The 16,464-nt window shown below is 31.6% G+C and overlaps 1 long non-coding RNA gene and 4 other non-coding genes across 5 annotated transcripts; 1 reads left to right on the forward strand and 4 right to left on the reverse strand.

Annotated features, from left to right (window-relative positions):
• Positions 1-1,361: 1,361 nt before the first annotated feature.
• LOC128037421 (uncharacterized) lies at positions 1,362-4,302 on the forward strand. The gene is made up of 2 exons (XR_008193379.1): positions 1,362-1,662; positions 3,647-4,302. It is a non-coding gene; the product is annotated as an uncharacterized LOC128037421 (long non-coding RNA).
• On the reverse strand, positions 3,935-4,095 carry LOC128037422 (U1 spliceosomal RNA). The gene has a single exon (XR_008193380.1). It is a non-coding gene; the product is annotated as a U1 spliceosomal RNA (small nuclear RNA).
• A 4,451-nt stretch (positions 4,303-8,753) lies between the features above and the next one.
• LOC128037428 (U4 spliceosomal RNA) lies at positions 8,754-8,904 on the reverse strand. The gene has a single exon (XR_008193385.1). It is a non-coding gene; the product is annotated as a U4 spliceosomal RNA (small nuclear RNA).
• Positions 8,905-10,380: 1,476 nt separating this feature from the next.
• LOC128037424 (U2 spliceosomal RNA) lies at positions 10,381-10,577 on the reverse strand. Its single transcript, XR_008193382.1, has one exon. It is a non-coding gene; the product is annotated as a U2 spliceosomal RNA (small nuclear RNA).
• A 2,151-nt stretch (positions 10,578-12,728) lies between these two features.
• On the reverse strand, positions 12,729-12,888 carry LOC128037430 (U1 spliceosomal RNA). Its single transcript, XR_008193387.1, has one exon. It is a non-coding gene; the product is annotated as a U1 spliceosomal RNA (small nuclear RNA).
• Between the last annotated feature and the right edge of the window lie 3,576 nt (positions 12,889-16,464).

Here is a 16,464-nt window from a genome sequence, read left to right on the forward strand (position 1 = left end):
CATTTTCTTCCTACTATTCAGCTAGCAATTTTAAACACTAAATTTATAGAAATTATATATTTCTTGAATAAATCGATTTTTTTAAATAATCGAAAATTAAATTGCAACTGGTTGATTCAACTAGTTAATAAATTACCCTAAATTTATTTAAAATTATCTGTAGATATAATTCATAGTTCCTATGTATAATACGATTGAATTTAAATGGTATTTTCATCTTAAATAATTAAATAGACTGTTCTTATATATTTCTTGAAAGATTTAATTGTTTTTTTAATCATATTCTGTTATATTATAGGTCGATAATGGCAGTAAGAATAATCACACAAAAATAAGAAAGAAAAATAAGAACACACAAAAATTATTATTGGGAAAAATCATAGGCAAAGGAGAAGAAATTCACTAATGTTGAAAAAATACAAGAGGTTTTCGACTATGCACAGTTTTTTAGGGTAAAAAGTATAGTCCTATACGAATTTAACTTGTGCGGCAGGTCCGTACTGCAAGAGCTCCGCCCCCGAACCTTCGGTCAAAATTAGTGGTTCGACTCGAGGTTGTACCCACCCCAGATCCCCAATTTTGTCTCTATTTTATTTCTTTAACAACTGAATTATATATCGAATTTTTTAAATCGGATCAAACGGGATTCAGATCACACAACTCTAATATATTCAATTTAAGATTAGCAATCGTAAAACATTTAGTATAAATAACATACAGACAAGTCTACCGGAAGCTGGTGAAAATTTTAGTAACCCTCTAAATGAAGTAGTGATTACGACCTGCTAAACCCTCAAACATCTGATCAATAAATAGAAAAGCGAAATGACATTTTTTTTTTCGTTAATGAATTCAATTTGAACACAGTTATACGTATTTTCTTTGGAACTTGTCCTTACAAGAAAAATGGGCAAATCCAAATTTCGCAACCACATTTCTTGTTGTTGTGAATTCTTTCAACAATATTAGTTGTGATTGTGTAAAACTGAAATATTTGTAGTAGATGTTAGATGTTGCTGCTAGATATGATTTGTGGGTACTTATCTCAATGATAAAATTTTGTCGTTACACATTTTAAATTTTATACATAATAGATAAAATAAGCTATTTTTTCAAGATAAATAAGTTGTAAAATGTTATAATATTAATGATAAATATAAAATATCGTTATATAAATCTATTTTTTTTGTTTATTAGTCGTATCAGCTTTAAATGCCATTGTGAAACATTTGCAAAAGCATTTAAATGTGGTTGTTGAATTTAACTTTATGATTATTAATCTCAACAATAAAATTTGTGGCTATGCAATTCCTCCACCCCATTCGGCTACAGACGGAGATAAGATCATTTGAGTTGGTACATCGACAGGTTCTTTTTCTATTAAAAGTGCTTATGGAAAAATTCGGGAAAGATTGTGAAACCTAAAAGAGATAGTGTGGCAGATCCTCTAGAATTCCAAGAACCCCAACGAATTAGGTTCTTTATTTGGCTGGCTCTTAAGCATCGTTTGCTTACCAATGTGGAAAGAGTACGTCGGGGAATTGGGCATGATACGACTTGTGGTGTTTGTGGGCATGGGCCAGTCAGAAATGAAACAGGTTTTGCTACAGCAGGAGGAATTGTTTGTGATCAAAATGGGAGGTAGATTCTTGGCTTTAACAGGTATTTGAGGAACTGCTCTATTTTTTTATGCTGAATTATGGGGCATCTTAGATGGTTTGGTACTCTTAATCGATCGGGGTTATGATAATATCTTGATTAAAACTGATAATCTTGAGGCGACTAAGGCGGCCATTTAAGAGAATTCTTCCAAGAGTTCCAAATTTACTTTAATCAGAAGAATTCATCAACTTTTGGTGCAGATTGGGCATTGGAGTATATGCCGCATCTCTAGAGAAGATAACCAGGATTAGGGGTGTGCAAATTTTGGGTAAAACCGAATTAATTCAGTTAATTGACCGAATTCGGTTAATCGTTCGGTTAACTGAATTAATTTGGTCGGGGTCGGTTTAATATTTTTGGAAGTTCGGTTAATGATTAATTCGGTTCGAAATCGGTCGGTTAACTGAACTTAATAAATAATATTATAATATTCAGCTGGGGGTCGGTCGGTTCGGTTGATTTTTTAGAAGTATAAATTAATCGATCAGTTAATTCGGTTAATTTTTTTTATATGTTTTATACTTATTTTAACCAAAAAGAAAAAAACCTATAAATTTCGGTTAATTCAATTAACCGACTGAATTAACCGAAAAAGTTATGTTCAGTTTTTTTTTTTTGAAAAAATTTTAGTTTGATTAACGGTTAAGGGTTTGAAAGAGTCGATTAATTCAATTAATGATAGTTCGGGTTGGTTAACTGGTCCGTTAATAGATTGAACACCCCTAACCAGGATGTTGATAACCTGGTTAAATTGGTACAAGACAGACGAAATGGTTTAAGCTTGTTTGAGATCTCCCTGTTAAAAGGGATGGTTTAATTTTTTGTAGCTAGTTTATTTAATTTCTTTACACCAAAAAAATTGCCCCTACAAAGTATTAACTTCTGATGTAATTAATTATTTATATTTATAATAATTTATTATGTTTAATTTAAAAAAAAAATCAAAATAAGGAGAAGGAATAAATAAGAACAAGACTGGTCAATCTGTCAGGCTATACAAACGTCCTTTCAATCTTTTTTAGAGGTCTTCAACATTTTAAAAAAAAAAAATCAGGTCTCAAAAATTAAGTTAGACAAAAAAAGAAATCCGTGGTTCAAAAAAACATACATTGCGTCAAGTTAATTTAGGGTGGGTTTAGATGGGCGATTGGGTGCGGTGCGTTTAGTTTACTTTTTATCTTACACTATAGTATCGCTACAGTATCTAATCTTACCGTCACTGCTGTTTTTACACTAACCGCAGGTAAACTTACCGTCCATCTAAACCCATCTTTAGTTGGAGAGATGTGGTCAATGATAGTATGATATCCCTGGCCAGCTCTTTCTGTTTTCCTATAATTTTCGATATTAAAATAACCTTTTACCAACAACTTTTCATTGAACTTGCAAACCAACCGCAATGCCTTTTATTGACAAATTGTTCTAAAAATTTATTAGGTCACATTTTATTTCTCGAAAAACTGGTCTATTTTTAAGAGATCCGGATTCCAAGTGATAGAAATTTTTGCTTTTGGTTTCTTCTCTTCTCTGTATTGGCTTATTTCTGTTGCCACACTATTTGGCTTCCGCTCTAATCAGACCTCCGTAAGTAATAGTCTGCAATGATTAATTTGGTTAATTAGAAATTAACAAAAACCGAGTGAACCAAAGTTATCTGTAGTACAAGTTAAATTGATCGAAAATTTTGAATTAATCAAAAGCAGGAGAAGCATGTCGATTAGACCTGCAACTACGCAATGGTATTGGTAAGCCATTAAATAAAACAACAATTTGCAAAATGTAATGTGTGAAGGGATTAGATTCTGTTTGTATGGTTTTGCAAAGGCTTCAATCTTTACTTTAGGAATTTTTAAGAAAAAAAAAAGGTTTCAAAGCCCAATTGCAGTGGTATCGTTACTATGACATAATTTTCAAAAGGTAGATTTGTAAACATATTTATTTGTGAACATTCTGAATTGAATTATTATCTTAATTCTCTTTTCAGCTAAAAAAGAAATTATGTCAGTCTCCTCTTACCTGCCCGCCTGGAATTTTTGGGAGGCTACCTAGGTGTTCTTAAGTATGCTTGACAGTTGAAACCAACTGATATTTGCCTTTGACCCTACTGAAGCTGTAGAGGATCGTTTCCTGCTGGTATCAACTAAAGCATGGAATGGTCACAATGTTCACTCACACACTTTCTACACTCTTCCGAGATTTTGAAGCTGTTTATCCATATAGAACAAAGAATTATATCCTAAAATTTGATATCAATTACTTTCACTTGAAATTGATAGGGGCTGCGCGAACGCAAGCCCCCACTGCCACAAATTATGACGTAGGCTCTCCCTCTTGGGGAGACCTTAAAGCAGCACCCCTCCCAAGTGCAATGGAGGTCACTGCTCTAGGCCATGAGTCTTCCTGATCACTCATTGACCCCGTCCAGGTAAGTATGTTTTAATGTTGCTCTATCCTCTCTCCTTATACACCACCCTTTATGTTTTGTTTACCATACGCTAGCAATGTGGGATTCAGGTTGCATTGTGGGCATAAAGATTTAGAACATTTTTACCTTTCAATACTTCTAAACACTAATTATTAACATTTCCCAATCTTGATTTCTGTCAATAATAATAGTTTTTTTATCAACATTGTTCTTAATTTTATAGTGATATGTTAAATACTTCTCAATACCAAATATCGATCTTTTAAAATACCCATAAATATAAAAAGTACACTCATTGTTACCATGTATAATACACTTGAATTCAAGTGACATTTTCTTAAATCACTAATTTAAGATTGAAATCCCTTTTCTAATCAAATTCGATTTAAGATTATTAAGTGATTTAAGATTAAAATACCTTTTTAAATAAAATTTGATTTAAAATTATTAAGTGTATAAATCCATCATACAACCTCTATTTCAAGGAAAGAAACACGAAAACCTATCTGATCCTACTTAATTCATAATAAAAGTACTTATTTAAACAAATTGATTGAAAAGGATTTGTTCCCTAAACAACAAATTTTATTAAAGTAGAGTTTACATAGTAAAAAATGGTATTCATTAGATATGATTTGGCCCTTTTCTCTTTGTTAGTTTAATGCTCAATCCAAGGAAAAGAGTGGATGAACAATACATGCGAACAAAGCATTAACTTATCTCATTTCCTATAATCCACACCAAATTTCTATTTTAGCTTTTTCAAAATCACCTCCTTATGCTTATTCAACCAAGGCCTTGTAAATCTCCCTATCCAAGCTAACATCTATCCTAAAATACCCTTACCTTAAAGGGTAATTAATATATTTTCATACTTTCATATAATTTGTTGATATATTTTTAGGGAAATATTTGGTATACTGCTAATGGAGTTTTTAGACTTCATAAGTAAGGTCAGGAGGTTGACAAGTGTCCTACAGGGGTATAATAAAATATTTAAAAAGGAGACATGTAGCAATTTTTTAAAGCTACTTGTGAAATAAAAAAAATATACTACAAGTATACCAAATCCTAACCCATATTTTTATAGATATGTTTTAATTATCAAATATTTTTGTTCACCCACATTGTGGTGCGATAAAATCTAGTAATATTAATGAGAATTATAACTATCATTATTGTAACACCCTATACCCGACTCGGTTGCCGAGTTCAAATTGCAATGTGCCACATTCGTTGCCGAAGCAACTACGATCAATCATAATCAAAACATACCATTTAATGCTTAAATTCAACCAAAAACATATGTTCAATACAATATGCAATCATTTACGAGTCTTACACTAACTTTCTAAAGTTCAAATAGTAACTTTAGGTCAAAGGACCAAATTGTAAAATTTTCAAAATATAGGATTGACGTCGTGACATTAACATTTGAACGTCGTGATGTCACTAAACAGTTTGTCACATCATGACGTTAGACCACTTAACATCACGATGCCGCTTATTGTGTTGGCCTCATCGAGACAACGAGGTCCCTCATCTTGTCGTGACATTATAGGTCTTTTCTCGTCGCGATGACATTCAAACGACATCGCGATGTCACACACTGTTTTTGCAATTCCTAATGGGCATCAACCTACAATTTCTTTACAATCATTACCATACATGTTCAAGTCATCAATAGTCAATACCAATACCATTCAAGCAACTTCTCAAGTTCATTAGTACGTTAATAATTAAAATATCTATGCCATATTACTTATAAACTATCTACCTAACACATTTCATTCAACTACATATAATCCACGTTTACCATTAGCAAAATACCAAAATGACTCTACTAGGTACATGTCATATAACTAACAAAAGAGGTTCACCAACATTGTTGAGTCCAGGATTTTTGGTTGGATGTTGAAGTCGATGCTTGGGATCTTGAATTGTACCTAGTCTACACACGAAAAATAAAACCGTACATTGAGCGATAAAGCTCAATGGTATTTTTATAATTCAAATCAAAATAACACACTAAATAATCAATTGCGTACCAAAATTTCAATGCTGAATGAATTGTATAAATACCAACTTATAACAAATAATTATGTCACTTTTCATTACCAAGTCAAATGATACATTCCAAACCTTACCGAATTGACTTTCTGGCTAGTTAGTCATTTTGCGTAACCTTTTATATATCTCGACATTTAATGTCGTATAAAAGTGCTTGTAATCCAACTTAGTAGCATATAATCAATTCCAATCATCTTTCAACAAATTTGCAATGTATATACATATTATTATTCCCTTATTAACCTGACTCGGACTCGAACAGATACATGGATCTAACCAACACACCAACTTAGCATCCAGTACCTCATTGGAAAAATCTAAAGTAAATAAATTGTATCCAGCGCTCATCGGTATAATCGAAGTAAAAGTTGTGTCCAACGCTCATCAACACGTAGTTGAAGCAACCCATACTTAATCTATCCTATGGGATGTCAGCTAAATCCAACTTTGCACGGATAATTAATAGGGTAACCAATTATCCAAATCATAATATAGCTCAATTTATAACTCATCATTTTCAATTCATCAACCAATTCATCAATTCATATATATATCATAACATGAGTCAAGCCAATTTCGTATTTTCATCAAGTGATATTATTTTTAATTTTATTCAATTTTATCATTTATCTTGATAATCAACCAACATCGTATTAGTTCAGTTTGATTAATCATTTTTAACTCACGTCATTACCATAACATGCAAAACAAGGTAACTATGCAACAATTGAAATTAATCAAATCATAGAAATAAAAATCGAACACACGAGTTACTCGTCATCGGCTTTCATCTTTCCTCTCCCTATTGACGTTCCCGCATCGTATTTTGCTACGAATAATAGCCTGACAATACATAATATTAAATTCCAGCTCAAATCACAAATAATTACAAAGTCACACATATTTTACAATTTATCCAATTTAGTCCGTAAAACCGAGACTAACCTAACTTTCAATTTAAAGCTCCGAATTGAAATCTAATTTCACTAATGCCTATTAGAGACCTCCTATTTCTTATTTCTACTGCCAATTTAATATTTTATATAGTTTAGTCCCTAATGTACAAAGTTATAAATTAACTTTACAATTCAGTCCTTTTTTCACATCTAAACTTAAAATCTATCAATTTAACACCTAAAACTTCAAGAAATCAACAATGACAACTTTCTAAAACTTTAACAGTTTTACAAATTGGTACATGGGTAAGCTAAATCAAGCTCCCATGACCTCAAAAACATAAAAAATTACAAGAAAATGACTTGATTGTAACATCTAATTAGTGACCAAAACTTTGAAAACCCTTGGAAGCTTTTGTTTTTCTCTTCATGGTTTGTAGGTGGAAGATGATGAAAGCCTCTTTCATTCCACCAAATTGTCTTATTTATAATAGGATTAATTTGTAATTTAGTTTAATTACTTATGTTTTAACTAATTTAACCTTAATTAACTTAGGTTAGTGACTAAATAATCTTACCGTTCACTATTTTTCATTTAAATATGATTTAATTGCTATTTTGGATCTTTGGTTAATTACAATGCTAGTCCTCAAGTCATTTCTTAATTAAAATCTATAGTGATTGGACTTTAGAATTTAGTCACTAAACCTTAATTAAACACAATTTCGACTAAATTACTTATCCAAAATTCAATTCACTTATATAATAACTTTGTAAGTATTTAATAATATTTACGGATTGGTTTACGAAATGGAGTCTCAAACCCGTCTTTTTCGACACCACTAGAAACCGGATCGTTACAATTATAAAAATTATTGAAACTCAACAAACAATCGTTCTACTTTGGAAAACAAGGTTAGGAATCTCATCAAGGTTAAAATGTTATGCATGTTTTCGGAAGAAAGACCCAAGTTCCTAAACAAACAACCTATAGAAGAGTATGAAGCCATGAAAAGAGGGAAAATGGTGCAACTCATAAGAAAGTGAATTGAAACCAAGCTTACTCCATCCATATAATCCGAGCCATACTCCATCCATACGATTGAATTTAGAATGTGTATTCTTACACTTCATTCCATAACCTTATTCAACCGGTTTATCACAACCTCTCATAGTTGCTTAACACCTCATCAAGTTCTCACAATAAATCAAGCTTACAACTTTCTTATCATTGGCCAAGAGGTTTGTTAGCCATGTAATACTTATTATTCTTCTTTTCCAATTCTCAATTTTATTGCTCTTTCGTTAATTTTAGTTTCGCTTTTCTATTCTATTTTACGTTTTCTTTTATTATCTCCGGTAGTAATTACTATGTTAAATCAGTTAGAAATTTTAAACACGAATTTATTAAAGTTATATATTTCAATAGACCGAATTTAAGTGCTATTTTCATCTAACTTAGAAGGTGTATTCCTACACTCCATTTTCATAACCTTGCTCAACAAGTTTATCACAATCTCTCATTTGATTATTTGAATTGCTATTGTCTGTATTTTTAAATACTAATCTCTTACAAATAAAATAAATATTAAAATGCTAAATCCTTCAAATATTTTGAACACCTTAATTTCATAAACAAATTGTTCCATCTTAATTTTAAGGGGAAAAAGAAGAGCAAAGTAATTAACTAGAAATTGTAGGGTTTTACCCCGAAGGGAACCCTTCCAGAAATTCTCAAAGGCCAGGGCAGAACCCAGGCCTAAGAGGGGGTTTGGAAATAGTTTTCAACCAGCAATAGACGCGCCTCGGTTAAAACCTCACTAGCTGCGTCATTGCCCCAAGCGCAAAGATGGCTTGACCAGACCTTTTTAGCTCCATTTTATAGCAGGTGCAAGATTTGTCTGAGTTATTGTCCAGTACATGTGGGATTATAATAGCCTAATTTTGTGTATTTTGTTGTATCCTTGTTTAGCTTCTAGCGTAGTTTTTTTTTTTTTTTTTGTTTAACTTCACAAGAAAATTAAATGAATAAATGTGTAATTAAAACTTTTTACCTATATTAAATAATAATACTATAAAAATACGATACATATGATTTTTTTTTACTTGTCTTCTATTCAAGTCAGCCACTTTTAGTGGTTGAATTATTTTGAAGTTTCAATTTTTCTAAATAATTATAAGTTACAAAGTAAAATGCTAAAACATGATTTGAGTAAAATTAAATTTAAAATATAAATATAATAATACTTTATCATCAATTAAAATATATCAAATATGGAGGTCATTGCTGATGCAAATGAGTTGAGGTGGATGTTGAGCGCCATGTTTAGTACTTCAAATTGTAAAAGAAAATGTTTTAAGAAATTGAAATTTAAAGCCTGGCATTAAATTTTTTTTACTACTTTTTTTGCTCGGCCATCAAAATGATTATATTAAAAATAAAACAACCACTGAAAACAGTGGGATTACAAAGATAAAACAACATAAAAAAATAACCCAACCAAAACGATACACCAAAATAAAACCAGAAAACACCAGTAAACCATATAAAACAAGCCACATAAAACAGCTCTAAAAGTCAACTAGAGAAAATCACCACCACGCAAAACACACGAGCACGATCAAAACTCGGCATTAGCCATGCTGTTGGCGTTGCGGAACAACACCATGACACATTCACAAGAATGCCACCATAAAGACACTCGTTGCCTTCAAGTCTTCCTCTGAGATTAGTCAAGCATTTATCCAACTCCAATACCTCCGAGTTTAGAACCCTAAGTTCACTCAATTGAGGAAGATCCTCCATCAGCTTCACAAAGACAACAGCCTTAGTGTACAAGTTCCAAACTCCATCTCGATTACGTGGTATTTAATTGAAGAACACGGCACCATGTGTGTGAAGCCATGTAAATGTTATATACAAATATTAAGCATTGTTTCTATTATCGTAAAACAGTGAAAATTTAAAATCAAATAGCTTCTAGGTTCAATTTAAATGATTAGAACGTAGAACTGAAAAGCCAATTAAATGATTGAACGGCAATTCTATGCGCCAACTACAAATTGAAACAACAATTCTTCAATGAACTTCAGAAATTAAATTAGATACCATCCATTACTTCAAACAATTAACTAATCTAGGAGGGCAAACAGCAACTAAGTAATGCAGATGAAAATAATGAGAAATTATAGCCCTACGGTTTGGACTAAACCTCAAGTACATTAACCCTTAAAGGAGTGTCTTTAAACAGATTTACACCTCAATTATGAATACAATCCGAACAAGAAGCTACCGTCTATTGGTTCAAAAGGTTAAAACTACAATCGGAGGGGTGTGCCAGAACGATGCAGCAGTGCAAAACAAAGACGACACTCGAGAACCCCAATAGCAAGCTATTGTTAATGAGCTCTCCCCCTAAAAATATTGATTTAATATCATGCGGATCAATGATCCACGTATCAGATATTAAACTGATAAGAACAGATACTACACTTGATCTTAGCCAAAAGGCCGAGAAAGGTATGAGCTTAAACTCATCTTGATATTTCTTTTATAATGCGTCTCTGCCTTACCCTTGGCTTGCGCTTTCTATATGGGATTTCGACTTTAGTTTGCTATGGACAAAACTAGTATAATTTTTCCTGCACAGCACATTGCATGTTGGTGAATTTGCACATGAAAATTTTTGGATATTATAACACTAGTCCTCTTTTTGCAGCTTGATATAGGTCAAAAGATGAAGAAGCAATCAGTCTTTCCAACTATGCAATATTGGTAGGTAAGCCATTAAATACTAAAGAAGAATTCGCAAACTGTAAGGTTTACATTACATGGAAGTTTCTGTTTGTATACTTTTGCAAAGGTTTCTATCTTTACTTTGGGAATTGTTGACGTCCACAATTTATTAAAATATGTTATATTTTACATTTACCGTAATTAAAGCAGCTTATGAATTAATGTCTTACACTAATTTTTAAATTAATTAATTTTTATTCAGAAAAGAGTTTCAAAGCCCAATTGCAGGTGACATAATTTTGAATAGGAAGATTTGTAGCTGCTTTGATGGATATGATAGGAGAGATAATGGAAGACCCAGTTCTTCCGGATATGGTATTGGCAGCAGTTCAAGGAAAGCTGTAGAAATGAGCAGGCCTAGTTCGTCCGTACGGTGACGTTCCACAAAACCGGCAGCTATCAACTTGCCTTTGAGTCCAAAACGCTGTTACAGGTAGCCTCTTCATAGGAAATGGAGTGGCTCATCAGTTGGAAGCTGATGTTGTTAACAACATAAAATCTCTTTATTTTGACCGACATATTTCAACATTGAATTATTAGATTCTGTTTTCAGCTAAAAACAATTTATGCCTTCCTTTATCTCCTCTAGTCTTATATGTGACCATTTTGGAATTTCTGGGAGGCTCCCTTTGGGGGTAAATACTTATAATTGTGTCGAAACCAACTGATATTTGCCTTGCCCAATTAATTATATAGTCCAAAAAGAACCATCAATCAAAGCCATTAAAATATAAGCTCGCTCTCATTAAAACTGCTCTGCCATTTCATCTTTGGAAACAATGGACACCGACATCGCAAGAACATAACAGTTGTCCGAGGAATTTATAGGACGGAGCAAGAGTCGCTGGTCATAACCTTACTTGAACAGTATCTGTTCAATAGGCACGAATCTCTGGTCATAACCTTACTGAAGCTGTGTAGAGGATCGTTTCCTCCCGACTGCAATTGAGGTCACTACTGTCTACCCTAGACCATGAGACTCAATGATCACCCATCGACTCCGTTTATATGCCGCACCCCGTACAGGGATGTTTAAACATTGTGATATGCTCTCTCTTTATATGGTCCACCCTTACGTTTTGTTTATCATATACTAGGGATGTGGACTAATTGTGTGGTTATATTCTTTAAAAATTTCACACCATCATTTTCATCATTTTCATTAAGGATTAAACAAAGAGTAACTAAAACAGAATCAATTAAAAACGATAGTGATAAAATTAGAAATTTTTGTAGTTTGATGATCAAATAGAAATATATTAAAAATTAAGTGACTAATAATGTAATTTATTCTAATATTTATTTGACATAATTTATTTGAGGCTTGGCTTTATGGGATTACAACATGGTGAGCTAGACTTTATTTTCTAATGCTTATTGCTTATGAACAAAAATAAATGTACAATGTTAAATTTATTCGTTATTTTAAAAACATTAGTTCTACTAGTTGACATATCCAATCTTGTTCGGTTTATATAATTTTAATTTGTAAATCAAATAGCATGAAATGGTCACAAGATTGCCTGATGGACTTTGCCGCACTTTTATTTCTGCGAGCTTCTTGAAATATATGCTTTTAAACATACTCGGAGATTGCTTCATAAAAATTATGTCATATTCATTATTAAATCCTACGATATTGACATACAATTTTTTTATTAACTTAAAATTGGTAGGGGTTGCGTGAACACAGATCCATGCTGGTATCAACTGACCCTTTCCTGCTGGTATCAACTAGCATGGAATGGTCACAACTCACAAGATTGTCTCTCTCTTACACTTTTTTCACTCCCGCGAGCTTCTCAAGCTATTTATCCGCACGTAACAAAGAATTATGTCCTATATTTTGTTACAAATTACTTTTTACAGCTTGAAATTGGTAGAGGCTGCGCGCACGCAAGCCCTACTGCCACAAATTATGACATAGGCTCTCCCTCCTGGGGAGACCTTAAAGCAGCACCCCTCCCAAGTGCAATGGTGGTCACTACTCTAGGCCATGAGTCTTCATGATCACTCATTGACCCTGTCCAGGTAAGTATGTTTTAATGTTGCCCTATCCTCTCCCCTTATACACCGCCTCTTATGTTTTGTTTACCATATGCTAGCAATGTGGGATTCAAGTTGCATTGGGGCCATAAAGATCTAGAACATTTTTACCTTTCAATGCTTCTAAGCAGTAATTAACATTTCCCAATCTCAATTTTTGTCAATAATAATATTGTTTTATTTTGTCAACATTATTCTTAATTTTATAGTAATGTGTGTTAAATAGTTTTCAATATCAAATATCGATCTTTTAAAATACTAAGAAATATAAAAAGCATGCTCATTGTTGCTATGTATGATACACCTGAATGTAAGTGAATTTTTCTTATTTACTAATTTAAGATTGAAACATTATGATTTCATTTAGGATTATTAAGTGTATAAACAATATCTATATTTATAAACCCATCGTCCAACCTCTATTTCAAAAAACCGAAAACGTATGTTATCCTAATTAGTGTAAGTCATGTTTCATGACTAAAGTACATAATATAACACATTGATTGAACTTTATTTGTTCCATACGCCACAAATTTTATTGAAGTGAAGTCTACATAATAAAAAAATGGTATTCATAAGACATGAGTTGGCCATTTTCTTCTTGAAAGTTTAATTTGTACAGGGATGTGCTCAACCAAGGAAAAGAGGAGCAGATGACCAATACATAGATAGTTTAAAAAATTTAAACAAAATTCAACATGTATCAATACTTATACTGAATTATCGATATCTTTACTATAGCATCGATACTTTGACTGAAGTTCTTTACTTTCCTTAAGGTATCAGTATTTTACCCCTGGTATCGATACCAAATCTTGATTCGATGTTCGAAAATAAGAGAAATTCATTATGGAACAGTGTACACCTTTATTCCCTAACTTCTTTCAGTCATTTCAAATTAGCCCAATATGTTCAAAATACAAGGTTTGTCATCCAAGATCATTATCCAACAACTCATTTCTTATATATATATATATATATATATATATGATATTTTCTTAATCGATGGACTCTATGTGCATACCTTTTGTACCAAAATTCATAGAGTTAACACAATTATCAAAGTTTTACAAATAAGTCATTTAGAGGACTTGTATCAGCAAAAATAGTTTACCTTTTCCACATACCATCACTATTACCAACATTTATCGGTTAATTCATCAATTAAGACTTCCTTAATTCATTTTAAAACATTCACTCACTTGATACTTCAACAGTAAATTTGATGTTCTTCTACGTGTTAGCAAATCTATCGTTTACAATAATTTCTTAACATTATAACTCTCCTATTATTTTTGCCTCATCCTCCTTTCCATTCCACATCCTTTATGTATATATTAGAATGTTTAGCTTTTAGTATAATATGCTTATACGTAACATTAACTATAATTCCACTATTTACTTATGTGTTAATAACAAAGTTGTCCACTTGTGTCATAATCAATACATTATTTATATTTTGAGCTACAGAATTCAAAATTAAGATCTGCTTGATATTTTTGAAACTGAGCTCAAATATCTTTTTACCATAAAAATTTCAGAATTTATACTTTAGCCAATCAGCATAATAAATTCTTCAAATTTGCCCCTGTTTTGTTGTTTGACAGTTTTGACCTTTCTTTACTAAGAATCAATTATCTACGGGGTTCAGATAATGTTTGTGTTTGATTCTCTTGAAAATAGGCTTGTTAAAAATTTAAACATACAAATTTAATTCTCTAATAAGTTTTGTAAAATTTTTGATGATTTTTCAAAGTCAGAACAGGGGAACCCGAATCCATTCTAACCTTGTCCCACAAAAACTAATATATCTCAAAATCTACAATTCCATTGCTTACACCGTTTATTCTATACAAAATTAGACTCAATAAGCTTTAATTTTATCTTTAATTAAACCTCTAACTAAATTTCCATGATTTTTTGGTGAATTTTCAAAGTTGAGCCACTGCTGGTGTCTAAGCTGTTTTAATGGAAATATTTTCTTTCCCATGGTTCTTTACTAGAGGTGCTCGTGGGTTGGGTCGGACCTAAGCATGATATTAGTATAATTTATGCTTGTCTAAGATTGGCCCAACCCAAAACATGGGCTTAAAATTTTGCCCAAACTCGCATATATCTGCAGAAGGCTAACCCAAGCTCATTTTAGGTCCGCCCATATTATTTTTAATTTTTTTTAAAATATTTATTTTATATTATTTTAATATTTAATAATTTTATACATTTTTATTTATTGAATTTTTTTTATATAGTCATCTTAACACTATTTTAATGTTTACATTAGAGTAGTATTATATGTTTAGTATAAGTTTATCTTTTTTAATGTGTTTTAAATTATATAATATATAAAAACAATATAATATAAAGTATTATAAACTTAAAAATGGGTCAGGCTGGGTCGGGCTCGAGGCTTGAATTTTCAAGCTCGAGCCTATTTTCAAGCTCAAGCCCGACCCATATTTTAAACAACCCTAATTTTTTTGCCTAAACTCATTTTTCGAATAATATTTTTACCCAAACCATCCCAAATTTCGGACAGACTTTCGGGCTTTGGCGGGTAGCCCGACCCATGAACAGGTCTATTCTTTGCACTATCTTTAATTCAATCATACATAATCACCATATTTTGATTAATATTCAACTTAATCACTTATGTTTTTGTCTAGATTAAATATTCATTTCTTAATCTTAGTACTTTTCACAACACAAATCATATTTTCTCTTACTTACCAATTTAGCATTTCAAATCTCTATACTTTATCAAATACTTTTTATTTCTAATATTTAGATTAAAATACATGTTTCACACATCTCATTCACAACATATTTAACTCAATCTTTTTTTTAGGGCAACTCAATCTATTAAAATACAGGAAAGGGTTAGTATGAAACTTACCCCCTTTGTCAAGAATTTCTTCCCCTCTTCTTCATTTCCCTTCCTTCCTCATCTTCACCACTTTCCTTCCCTTTTCTTCTCATTTTCTTCACTTTCATCTACAATTTTTTTGCTTCTAAATTGATGAACATATTCTCTAGAATCTCTACTTTATCTTTTCTCTTTGGTGTCTAAAGAAATTTTCAAGATGAAAAGCTGGATTTTCATGGAAAAGGACTAAATTGTAAGAAAAATAAAACTTTCTCTTCTCTACCTATCCCTCAAATTGAAATGTAAAAAGATGATGAATTCTCTTCATCTTTCCTCTCTTTTATACCAATCATTTACATAATAAAATATTAACAAAAATCTAATTAAAATATTAATATTATAACATTTATCTAATTACCTAATTTAAAATATCATTAAAATATCTCCCATGTCATCATTGCACTCTAGAGTTCTTTCTCATGCTAATTGACCATTTAGCCCTTCATAATCCTTAAAGTTTCATCCTTGAATAATAATTAATTTGATAAATTGTGATTTAGTCCTCATAATTTTCCATTTATCCAATTTAGTCCTTATTCATTCATTAAACTCTTTCATCTTTTATATATTTACACTATTAGCCCTTCAACTTTTCCATATTTATACTTTAACCCCTCACATTTTAAGTATTTACACTTGGACTACG

Source organism: Gossypium raimondii, unplaced genomic scaffold, assembly GCF_025698545.1.
Source record: "Gossypium raimondii isolate GPD5lz unplaced genomic scaffold, ASM2569854v1 Contig00257, whole genome shotgun sequence".
NCBI classification, from domain to species: Eukaryota; Viridiplantae; Streptophyta; class Magnoliopsida; order Malvales; family Malvaceae; genus Gossypium; species Gossypium raimondii.